At 46.8% G+C, this 12988-nt stretch overlaps 1 protein-coding gene across 2 annotated transcripts in view; it reads left to right on the forward strand.

Annotated features, from left to right (window-relative positions):
* Nucleotides 1-12988, forward strand: part of SLC36A1 (solute carrier family 36 member 1) — a 326176-nt gene that overhangs the window by 201087 nt on the left and 112101 nt on the right. Inside the window, exon 13 of one of the 2 annotated variants that reach the window (XM_081495966.1) lies at nucleotides 11697-11961. The exons of the other annotated variant lie outside the window; for it this stretch is intronic. The gene's annotated coding sequence lies outside the window, so the exon portion shown is untranslated. Of the gene's footprint in view, nucleotides 1-11696; nucleotides 11962-12988 lie in introns of those variants that run through there. 2 annotated transcript variants of the gene reach the window in all.

Consider the following 12988-nt stretch of genomic DNA (forward strand, 5'->3'; position numbering starts at 1 on the left):
TTCCTGCCTCAGGAAGTTCCTGCTCTGATGAGAGAAGACAGACATTGACTAAATCATGACAAGTTGGACAGGTGCAGTGCATTTTGTGAAAGGAGAGTAAGAAGCACCACGGGCAATGCAGCAGGGGATCCTGTCTTGATCTGGCACCTCCGTCATTTTACCCACCCCTCAAAGACAAAATACAAAGAATTCCAAGATGAAAGGTGAAATGCAAAGTGCAGGGTGCTTTGGGAGTACAGCAGGAGGGCACTGAACTTTTATGGGATTGAAAGGAAGGTCTCTTGGAGGAGGTGACATCCAACATCATCTACAAAGATGTATGACTATAGGTAGGAATAGATACAAGGAACAAGAAGGACCTGTAAAAGAGGGTCTGAACTTTTCTGACAATGTGATATTTGATTTAAGACTTGAAACCTGAGTGGAAGTTAACTGGTAAGAGATGAAAGGTGACGAGTGTTCCCAGCAAGGGACGAGCATGTGCAAAGCCCCTGGGGTGGGAAGTATGATTCTCTGAGAACCACTTTCCTCCCCAAGCCCTTTGACAAGGATCTGTAGGTTCAAACCACAGTTAGAGCAGAGAGCTGGTGCTGAAGAATGTTCTGTGTGCTTGCTGTGCTCTGTTGGTGGGGCACTCAGGCCACTGAGAGGCATCTCCCTGGGACCTAATTCTGAACTAAGAGCATCTGAAGGAACCTTAATGACCATTGAGGGACTTCCTTGGTGGTCCAGTGGTTAAGACTCTTAGTGCAGGGGGAGCAGATTCAAACCCTAGTCAGGGAACTAAAATCCCACATGCTGTGTGGCATGGCCAAAAGATTTTAAAAATTAAAAATTTTTTGAAAAAGATCATTGAATTTAGCATCACCAAGCCCTCCCCCTTTCCTGAAAGAGAACTGAGACTCAGAGAAAGCAGGGGACTTATGAGGGTCACAAATGATCATGCTAATTAATCATCACAAGGTAGAGACAATTACTGGTTTCATGCAATGAAGGAGGAAACTGAGGCTCATAGAGGGGATCTTGACTGGGGTCACCCAGCTAGAAACTCCCAGAGTTGCTGACCCCAAGGACTACAATCCTATTCAGCAGAACTCTTAGGCAGAACTTGGCCAGAACCTAGGTTCTCTGACATTCAGCTTCATGCTTCTTGCTTTAGAATAGAAATTCAACCTGGTGTACCCCTTCTGGGAGACCTCCTTGAACCAGGAGTGACCAACTTCAGGTTCACCCTTAATAGTGTGGAGCAACAAGCAAGGGTCCAAATGCCAGGCCCCGTGGCTCTAGCCTACCTGCCTTCCCTTCCTACCTGTTCCTTTTCCACAAGGAAGGTGCTGACACCTCTCAGCCAAAACTTCACCCACACCACCCTAACGCCTGCCCAGCAAACAGCACCAACTTGCTCCCTCTTTGACATCCTCGGGATGCACTGCCAGCCCTTGGAGAAAGCCAACTGGCAGAGGCGTGATGCAGAGGGAAGTGATGAGGGAGGTCACAGGCTTGGGGTGAGCCGTCCCCTTGACTCTATAGACTCTTGGCCCCAAGGGGAGAATGCTGCTGGGGGAGGGGCAGGATGGGGCAGGGTGGGGCCCCATAGCTCCAGCATGAGGGTTATCTTAACTGAAGACAATCCCAGGGCTACCACTAGGTCCCCCCTCTACCCTCACTAGCCAGCTCTTTCCACCAGGAAATATTGGTACATATTCCTTATACTCTCTTCAAGACACACAGCCCACACCCCTACCTCCTCCTGGGCCCTTACCTAATGATGACCCCCACCTCCCACCCAAATCACCCCATCCCCACCTCGGTTGTGCCCTGACTTGTGCAAACCACAGGCCTGTGAACTGTGCTAAGGCAGAACGAGTCAGGGGCAGAGGTTGAGGAGCTGAGAGTCCTGGGAAGTGGCTCTGAGCAGGGAAGAGGAAGTTCTGGGGCTAAGAGGAGTGAATCAGGCAGGAGGGGGCTTGCATCCTGGTTTCTGGCCTCTACTCGGAAACACCTGAAGCAGCAAGGGGGGTGGGGTGGGGTGGGATCAGGGAGCCTTAGTCTTGGGTCAGGCAGCATTAAAGAAGTCTGTTTTTCCAGGAAAATATGTAGTTACAATCTCCAGAGTTGCTGATTCTGCAATTTGCTTATGGGGGAAATGAGAAGGCTGTGTGTGTTTGTGTGTACATGTGTCTGCATGTGACAGCCGTGTGTCTCTGGGCATACATCCATCTGTGTGGTTGTGTGTCTGTGTGTTCAGTGTCTACGTCTGTGTTTGAATACGTTAAGTCACGTTGCCTATGCCTGTGTGGCTCTGTTGTGTGGGTCTACCTGTCTGTCTTTCCCTCTGTAACCTGTCTTGGGACAGCAAACAAGAGACCCTTGGCTTGGCTTGGCTCCTGCCTAATGATTCCTGATCCTGTAGTCTCAACTGCTGTGTTTGACAGCCCTTGAGTACTGACACTGCTTCCTATTTTTGTCATTGTTGTGAGAATATAATAGATACTCAATATATATTTGTTGAATTAATATCTCAGAGGCGCCCCCACCTGGCCCCGTTCTCTGAGAAGCTCCAGAAGTCCCAAAGAGGGGGCTCAGGATGTGAGAGAAACTTCAGCAGGTATATTCCTTTCATAGCTCAGGACACAAGTGTTAGCTAACCTCTCCAACCCTCAAACTTTTGTCCAGTGTCTCCTTCTGCCCTGGTCAAAAGTCAGGAAACAAAGCTCTGAGCTCTGTTGTTACCATGCTGTGTGACCTTGAGTAAATCCCTTTCCCTCTCTGAGCCTCAGTTTTCCTATCTGTTAAAAGAGCGTGTTGGATTTACGGACATCAGAGGCCACATCAAGTCTCAGCATGGTGTAGTGGTTTTTTGCTTGATTCTTTTGGGGTACACGTGTGTGTGTGTGGGGGGGGTGCTGTGCAGCAGTGGAAGCGCAGAGTTTTGACCATTGGACCACCAGGGAAGTCCAGCATGGTGTCATTTTTGCTTTCAAGCCCTTTGCTCAGTGACTCCTGTCCATCCTGACATTGAATCTATTTAATTGCCTCTCTCAGATCCTTCTCCCAGTTGTACAACTTTCCCTGATCTCAACTCAGGCTATGAGCAGAGGTCCCAACCAAGTCCTGCTCTTCAGTCTTCACGCTGTTGCTATGTTCTTGGCTCTGAGTGCCCATTGGTATCCCCCAGGAATAATAATTAAGATCACCTTTGCTAGAAACCTGCTGGTTGACATTTATAGGCTTCGGAAGGGAACATCTTGGGAAAATGATGATGAAAAATGCAGTCCTCTACTCTCTTGGCCTCTGGGCCCCTGGGGGTGCAAGCATTCTGTGAGTTGATATTTCCAGAGAGAGCTGGGGAAGGGTGAGGGGAAAGGTATTGCTGATTAATGTGCTAAAACCTTCTGTTAAGCATTTCAGGTGGGAACCTTCCCTAGATGTATTACAGCTTCCCTGCCTTCCCAAACAAGAGGCTAAGCATGACTTCATCTTTGTTTGATGACTCAGGGCCATTATAAAACATTAATTGAATTGAGTGTTAATGCAGGAATATCCTTAAGGGCTGTGAAGGTATGTTAGGCTATTTGCCCCTGCACTGCAAGAGCTAGGCTTTTTTTTTTTTTCGTATTTTTTCTTTGTTCACTGGCAGAGTGTCAACTATCACTTATTTTAGGTTTGCTCTATTTATAATAGTGAATCTGTTAGATAACTTCATATCTACATTGTATAGACAATGAGTACATATGTTTACTAAGCAAGGGTCTCTCCTATGAATAAAATACATGGTAGAATTCATACTACCATGACTACTCAGAAGCCTTTTTTCCAGCACTCATTAGCCATGTGAGCCTTTAAAAAGATCTTTTTATCACTCTGATCTATAAAATGGAATGAGTAATAGTATCTGCTTTGTAAGGTTATGGCAACTAAACATAAAATTGTATGCGACGAAGGCACTTTCCACACTTCCTAGCAATAGCTGCTACTCAACAAGTGTTATTTGTTTTACTCTTTTTAAAAATTTTTATTTTTGGTCTTCATTGCTTTTGTGAAGGCTTTCTCCAGTTGCAGAGAGCAGGGGCTTCTCTTGTTGCAGCATGTGGGCTCTAGGGCACCCGAGCTTCAGTAGTTGTGGCACTCGGCCTCAGTAGTTGTGATGGATGGGCTTAGTCGTTCTGCAGCATGTGGGATCTTCCCCGACCAAGGATTGAACCCATGTCCCCTGCATTGGAGGCAGGTTCTTATCCACTGTGCCACCAGGGAAGTCCTTGTTTTATTCTTAACTGATTCCTGTCTGAATTTTAGGCCAGTAATATTGCTGGGTAGCTACTCGAGTTCTTCATGACTAAGATGATTCATTCCTAAAGAATGCTCTGAGCTGCAAATAACAGAAAATTCAATTAATGTTATCCTAAACAAATGGGTGTTTGTCTTTATTACAAGAGAAAGACAAGTAGACAGCCGTTGCCCTTAGTGACTCAATGATGTTAGGACTGGTGTCACTGCAGCTTTTTTTTGGTCTCTGCTTCATGGCCACAATGTGGATGCTGCAATTCCAATCATTACATCCTCTTTCAAGGCAGAAAGAGAGAGACAGAATGATGCTGCCTATGTCTGTTTTCCCATGTGTTTGCTTTCCCAGAAGATTTCTCCTTGTTTCATGGTCTAGAACTGGGTTACATGACTGTTGTCAGTACAAAGGATTCTGAAAATATGAAACATGAAAAAATGAAACATGAGTGTCGTGATTAGCTGAGACCAAATGTCACATCTCTCTTGGGACTTACTATGCCATCTCTCCTTATTCCTGTCCTCCATCCAGGGTTCTGTTAGTGATAAAGAGGGAAAAATAGATATCAGGTCAGCAGCTAACATTGTTTATCCCAGTAACTATCATCATTCTTTATTTAGTCTCAATTAGGAAACTTTGATTACAAATGGCAGAAACCAAAATTAGATTGGCTTAAGGAACAATAAATAAATGGATAGAAAAGTTAATGGGAAGAAAAAAGGCAAATAATAAAAGAAATTAATTGACTCATATTCCTGAGAAGTCCAGGAATAGCTTGACTTTAGGTAAGCCTGGGCAAAACGCACAAACAGCATTGGCAAGAGACTGCCCTTCTCCACTTTTTGTCTGTTTTCCTTTGCATTTGCTTAATAATCAGCTGAGTTCTCCTCACCTGATAGTGTCTGAGAGCTCCAAGCTCTCATTCCCGCCGTGCCCCCCCCCCCCCCCCCCGCTCTTGTCTGGCAGAAAAGAGAGTGAGTGATTTCTCCCTGTTACTACAGGTCAAAGTTCCAGGATGAAAATTGGTTGGCTGTCAGTGGGTCACGGGCCCATCCATGAACCAGCTGTGGTGACCACAGGGAATTCAGGGCTCTGATTGGCAAGGCCAAATTCTCAGCCCAACTCGGGAGCATTACGTTCAGTCAGCTGCCCCTGAAGCTCTGGTTAAAACTGAAGGTTAGGTGGACTGGACCCCATCATGAAAATGAGATGTGGAACCAGAGGAAGGGGGAGGGGTGAATACAAAGCAGGCATAGCGCTTTGCAGTTTTACCATAGACCTATGAATTTGGAACAGCAGGGATTCTTGTCCCATTTTACAGTGAGTGTAACCATCTAGGAGAGCCATTTAGCTCATGGGTGGTTAGAATGCATCCCAGTGCATCTGAATTCCTGGTATTTCCCCTATACCACATCCTGAGCTGACCGATGGTTGTCCAGAGGCACAGAGTCATGGAACAAACATGCCAGTGGGACCACCAAGAGAGAACACTGGTTCCATATCATTCTTTTTTTAAAAAAAATATTTATTTATTTGGTTGTGCTGGGTCTTCATTGTGGCATGAAAAATCTTTTAGTTGTGGCATATGGGATGTAATTCCCTGACCAGGGGTCGAACCTGGGCCCCCTGCATTGGGAGCAAGAGTCTTAGCCACTGGACCACCAGGAAAGACCCTTGTATCATGCTTATAAAGCTCCTTTATCTCCATTGTCTTATTAGAGTTTCACATTCCTATGGGGAAGGCAGGGCCAGAAGAAATAGGTCTATTCTACTGAAGAGGAAGAAGAGGGAGCTGAGTGATGGTAACCACTGTGATTTCTTCAGCACTTAATTTATGCCCAGCCCTGCATTATCTTGTTCATCTCTCATCAGCGCTATGAAGAAAGGACTATTAGCACCACCATTTTCCAGACAGGTAGCTCAGGGTCAGAAGAGTGAAACAACATGCCCAGGATCACACAACTAATAACAAGAGAACCTGGGGCTTGAGGTAGGGGTCTATTTACAAAACTGGGCCATAAACAAAGGAACCTCTATCCAAACTGGCTTCTCAGTAAAAACAGACCTGACTACTGCAATCTGAGGATTGGAGGGGTAGATATTTGGGGTCCTTGGTAAGGGCAGGGATGGGTGTCAAGAAGGCAGCTCCAGGACTTCCCTGGTGGCCCAGTGGTTAAGACTTCTCACTCCCAAGGCAGGAGGCCCGAGTTCAATCCCTGGTCAGGGAACTAGATCCCTCATACCTTAAAAGCTCACAGGCTACAACTAAAGGTCCCATATGCCACTAACAAAACCCGACCCGGCCAAATAAATTTAAAAAAAGAAGAAGAAAAAGAAGAAGAAGAAGGCAGCTTGAAGAAGCATTAACAGAGGCCCTTTTTCTTGCTTTCAAGATATCTGAAATCATACTGCCTCTGCTTTCCTTTTGCATGTCCCCCACCCCAACATGACCAATTCATGACAGCTTCAACCCCAAAGACTGCCACCAAACTCCAGAAATCAGCCCAGGAGGAAAGTTTTGGCCTGGGAATCTGGAAACCTGCATTTGAGTTTATGCTCCTTGGAAGAAAAGTTACGACCAACCTAGACAGCATATTAAAAAGCAGAGACATTACTTTGCTGACAAAGGTCCATCTAGTCAAAGCTATGGTTTTTCCAGTAGTCATGTATGGATGTGAGAGTTGGACTCTAAAGAAAGCTGAGCACCAAAGAACTGATGCTCTTGAACTGTGGTGTTGGAGAAGACTCTTGAGAGTCCCTTGGACTGCAAGGAGATCCAACCAGTCCATCCTGAAGGAAATCACTCCTGAATATTCCTTGGAAGAACTCATGCTGAAGCTGAAACTCCAATACTTTGGCCAACTGATGCGAAGATCTGACTCATTTGAAAAGACCCTAATGCTGGGAAAGATTGAAGACAGGAGGAGAAGGGGATGACAGAGGATGAGATAGCTGGATGGCATCACTGACTCAATGGACATGAGTTTGAGTAAGCTCCAGGAGTTGGTGATAGACAGGGAGGCCTGGCGTGCTGCAGTCCATGGGGTCGCAAAGCATTGGACACGACTGAGCGACTGAACTGAACTGACTCTCTGGATGAACCTAGAAAAGTCCCCTCTCTGGGCCTCAGTTTCCCCATCTCAAAAGGAGTTAGTTGGACTCCATAATCTCTAGAGCCACTTCTGGCTGCAGCTAGAATCACTGTCTCAGGTTCCAAGATTTCTCCACCCCTTGCCGCAGCTTCAGATTTCTTGCCTGGGGGAAGAGCGAGGGCGAGTTGCTACAGTTCAGCAGTTCAGCGCTCTCACAGCAGAGAGGCAGAGGGGCATGGCTCCCAGCCCAGCAAGCAGGCTTACCTAACCTCAGCAAGCTGAGCAAATCCCTGAGAACAAAACGGGGAGTGGACCTGAAGAGGGAGGGGATTGAGTGAGTCTCTCTCTGCCTGACTGAGCCAACTTTAACCCTTTCAGTGCCTTCCCAAACAGGAGGGCAAGCAGGGTTTCAGGGCAGGGCATACTTGGGCGCTCAGCAGTTGCTCTGCCTCCAAGGCCAACTTTCCATAACGGAGGCCCCCCGGGGAGCAGCTGCAGCTGGAGATGTCATTTGTCCTTTACAGACCCAGATGCAGGGCATCAGAGCAGGAAAGAGTCCCACTCATCATATGCAAGTCAGGAGGCTGAGGCCCAGAGATGGGGAGGAACTTGCCCAAGGTCACACAGCTTCAGAGTCACAGCAAGAGTTTGGAGTAGCATAGCACCAGACACAAAGATTTAAAAAAAATTGTTGAACATTAGGAACCTAGGCCTCCTTAGCTATACCATATCGCCTCCTGGGATTCTTGAATCAAAGAATTTCCATCCCCAAATTAGAAACAGATTGTTGAGGCCTGTCCATAAATTCCTCACTTGAACCTGCAGTGACTAATTCTCCCAGGAGTGTAGGATCAAACCCACTGTGGCTATTAAAAATTTAATACAAAGCTCCAGTGCCTTGGGGCAGTCTTTCTTATTAGCTCTGGAACAGGGCGAAGCCTGCAGAGTCAGGCTGAGCCAAGAAAGGTATGGTTGGAGTTTCTTCCCTGGGAAGTTTCTGGGGCAGCCCTCTCCCCATATGCAGGTAGCTTGGGGGGACCTTCAGAAAAAGGCATCTCTTTTTCCTGTACCAGCCCCAGTGGTAGATAAAATGGGGTGCTCCTCAGGCAAAAGAAGCATGGATTAATACAGGCCACCCCATCTCCAAAGAACCCCAGCCCCTAGCATTTCCCCCATATAGTTGAAATTCCACCCTTAGTATGAAGCAGACTCCTGAGTCTCTCAAATGCCTCTGTGAGTGTGTGTGTGACCCACAGGGGAAGAAGGAGTTGGGGGTCCAGACTACTGGTAAATTTTAAGCAATGGGTATGCTTTTGAGCTGGGAGAGTAGGCAGACTGCATCAGAATTGGGAGCCTGGGACCGGAAGCGGGATCTGGGTGATCTGGGTTTGGCAGTGAGGGCATGGCAGGGTTGCCTCACCTGCCGAGATTGGTTCATCAAGGGACCAGTAGGACCATGAGGTTGCGTGTGGCTGGTGAGCCCAGAAATGCCTTCTTGGCCCAGTCTCCCTGTGAAGTCCCTGGGGAGGCACAAGCTCCAGGGACTATTTGTAACTATTTTAAGTGCCATTCTGTGCCTGGCATTGTCCTAGGCATCAGGGGTAAAGCAACAAAACCCACATGGTTGCCGCCCTCTGGGACAATGACAGATGGGAAATACAAAGACCACTCTGTCATCATTGCAGATGTGCCTCAGCCCCAATGCTGAGCTCTTTGGCAAACTAACCTCCTGGAGGGATCACAGAGCCATGTTTATTATTCATCAGACGTGTATCAACTGTTTCCCACATGCCTTTCCCTCTCTCACGAGCATGTCCAATCCATCAGTGAGTGCTCCCAGCTCTACCTCTAAAACATGCCCCGAATTTGACCAGCTTCTCTGCCTTTGACCCAGATACTGATGTTGTCTTGTATTCCCTGGATAGCTACTCCCCTGCCTCCACTCTTATCTCACTGTAGTCTGTTCTCAGAGGAACAGCCAGAATGATTTGCTCTAAGATGTAAATCACTGTTCTCCTAAAACCCTCCGTGGACCTCCCATGTCCCCTAACATGAAACGTACAGAGGTACCACGGCCCCTAGACAAAACCTTCATTCTCTGTCTCTTGCCCACTGGTCATCTTCCCTCTCTTTCTGTTTCTAGAAGATGACACCTCTTTCCTTTCTTTGGGTCCCCACAATTACTGCTGCTTCTTGGAATGATTGCCCCAGCTCACTATTGTCTAGGTCTCAACTCAAAAGTCACTATCTCAAAGAGGCCCTCCTTGACTGCTTTAACCAAAACCTGCCTGCTATCACTCATTCTCCATCTCATTCATTTATTTTTATCATCACAGCACTTACTGAAATTATTAGTAAATGAAATTATATAGTAAATGAGATTATCTTATTTATCTGTTTCTATGTTTGGTCATGTCCAACTCTTTGTGACCCCATGGACACGGAATTCTCCAGGCCAGAATACTGGAGTGGATACCAGGGATTTAACCCAGGTCTCCCACATTGGAGGCTGATTCTTTACCAGTTGAACCACAGGGATTGTCTGTCAATCTCCTCCCACTAGCACGTATAGCCCTCTGGGCAGGATTTCTATCTTCTTTTTTCACCACTATCTACCTAGCCCTTAGGATCCAGTGCCGTGTAATGCCTCCAAAAATTTTTATGGCCTCATTATATTACTAACATAGTGCTCAGACATGTGTTTTAGAGAGGAACATAGATCTTGAATCCATCTACCCATTTATCAGATGGGGAAGTGGAGATTCAGACCAAGACTAGGACTTGCCTGATGTCATGCAGTCCATCCAGTCATCCATATAAGCTGATCCACGGAAAAGAAGAGGTAGCCATGTGAGGATATGGGAAAACAGTCAGTGCAAAGGGCCTGAGGCAGGACCACTACAGGAGAGCAAGTAGGAGTTGAGTGAAGAGGAGAGACATGTGAGGTGAGGTGGCCAGGCAAGCAGAAGCCAGACCAGCCTGGATTTTACTCCTCCTGAAGCAGGGGTGTGAATTACTCTGCCACCGTGGGTAGGATTTTCAGAGAGCACGGAATCCATGCAACCAATCAGGCACCCATGGAGAAGCCTGGTGTGAAGATGCAGGGGTTGAGCAAGTCCCCCCGGGTGTGTTTGCCAGGACATTAGAGGTGCGGTGGCCCCATCTAAGCTCTGTTTCTGTGTGAGGGTTGCATCTGGAGCCTGGTTACTGCAAGTGAGCCCTTGCTGTGCAGTCACCCCGCCGCTGCCTTCTCACCACATGCCAATGGCTGCACAGTTAGCTACTCATGCCACAGGCTTTGAACCAATTAAATGAGCAAAGAGGGTGGTTAACAAGGAGTAAACAATTCGAATGCCCATAATTACACTAAGGATTTGCTCTAATACATCTAAGCCAAGAGGTGGGAGTCAGAGCAGGGAGGGAACATGGGGCCTCCTCTTTGTTCTGTAGGTCTGCCCAGCTGAAATCTCTTCCACCCAGCCCACCCTGTCTCCTCTCCTGATATGGCTGTCTCCTTACGTTCTTATTCTTCTTCTTGGTGGAGGAGGGCATGGATGCTAGATTCTAATCTTTAGGATTATAGCAGAACAAAGCAAAGCCCCTGTTCTCATGGAACTGACATTTTGTAGCCTGCCAGTCTCCTCAGTCTGTGAGATTGTCCCAGCAAGAATACTGGAGCTGATTGCCATTTTCTCCTCCAGGGGATCTTCCTGACCCAGGGATCGAACTTGCATTGGCCGGGCAGATTCTTTACCACTGAGCCACCAAGGAGGCCCTTTAGTCAGATAATCAACAGATAAACTGCACACATGCTCTGAAGAACATGGAGGGCTCCTGGGATTTGGAGGTTACTTTGTATATTGTGTCCAGAAAGGATCTTTCTGATAAGGCGACATTTGAGCAGAGACCTAAAGGAAGTCAGGGAGGCAGCTGTGCAGTACCTGAGGGAAGAGTGTTCCATGCAAAGGGCATGGCAGGTACGAAGGTCCTGACAACAGACGGGCAGGACAGGGCAGATCAGTGTGGCTGGAGCAGAGAGAGCCATACATTCAGACCAGCCACCGAACAGGGTTGGAGCTGGTTCTAGGTAAGAACAGCATGTGCAAAGCCTTCAGGAGAGAGACGAGTGCTTTCTGTTTTTTAAAATATTTTACCTCATTTGATCCTCAGAATAAAGCTGTCAGGCTAAGAAGGGTAGATTTCTTTTTTCCATTCAACAGCTGAGAAGCTGAAGCTCTAGAATGTCTTAACAGTTCAGCCAGGATCACACAGGACTATCCTGATTCAGGAGCCAAAACCTACAGTCTGCGCTGTTTTTTCAGGTCAGATCTGAAGCGCATTCCTTTTGACGCCATGCCACCATGAGCTTCCAAAACAAGATCAGCTCTCAGGCAAGCCTCTGAATGGGTCACAAAGTTTAAAGCAGAACCAAATGAAGCCAAGTTGCCAGGCATGATATAGAAAGCTCTGTTGTGCATCTATAGAGAGACTTAACACACCCTGTTCCAGTGTAGTAATTTAACCAGTGTGGCTGAAAAACTTAGCTCTCATCTTTTGAATAAACCTTTATAGAAACACTGCAAGTTAGAATCATGTTTGTGTCAGATCGCAACTTATTATTTCTATAATGGAATTCTCAAATATATGTCCTTTGGAGTTCTTCCAAGAAGCTTCCTACTGAGTGCCAGATGAAGAGAATGATATAAAAGATAATATCAAGATTGTCCTCCAGAAGACCAGATTCCCCTGCCAGGGACACTGACACAGATTTCATGAAAGTTTTCACAGAATGTTCTTCAGATCTGCCATGGTTTGGCATTTGTTTCCATGTCCTTAATGTCTACTGAATTCCTGATATTATTGTTATCTGCACTTTTATTATTCAGTTTTCATTTGTCACCATATCAAGTGAAAGAAACTAGGTGGACGGTCACCAAAGTCAGTGGGAATGTTGGTGAGCATCTTGTGTAGAATGTATAGGCTGTATAAGAAACAAAATTTATTTTGCAGGGCTCAGGTGGGGGGCATCACAAAGAGTAGTGAGGTCACTTAGACCCTGGAGGGATGGCTGATCAAGAGAAACAAGCCAGGACTTCCCTGGTGGCCCCGTAGTTAAGAATCTGCCTGCTAGTGCAGGGAACATAGGTTCAATCCCTGGTCCAGGAAGATCCCACATGCTGCAGGACAGCTAAGCCTGTGTGCCACAACTACTGAGCCCTCACTTCAGAGCCCACGCACTGTAACTACTGAAGCCAGCGTGCTCTAGAGCCCACGCTCCATGACAAGAGAAGCCACTGCAATAAGAAGCCCGCACACTGCAACTAGAGAAAGCCTATGCACAGCAATAAAGACCCAGTGGAGCCAAAAAAAGACAAGCCATAGTCCTGAGAAAGCTATAGGAAGAGAAGCACACAGAGGGATTTAAATCTAACTCCCATATTGCAAGTCACAAGGGCAGACACTCTGAATCACACATTGATTTGTGATGGAGCTGGTTCCCACACAGGCCACTCCATGGAGCATGATCCAAGGATCTGTCTCTTAATAACGCTAATGACATTGGCAACAACACCAGGACCACACCTCCAGTAAGCCTCTCTTGGAGTGTTATTCC

Source organism: Giraffa tippelskirchi, chromosome 6, assembly GCF_054371585.1.
Source record: "Giraffa tippelskirchi isolate mGirTip1 chromosome 6, T2T-mGirTip1v1.2.pri, whole genome shotgun sequence".
NCBI lineage: Eukaryota > Metazoa > Chordata > Mammalia > Artiodactyla > Giraffidae > Giraffa > Giraffa tippelskirchi.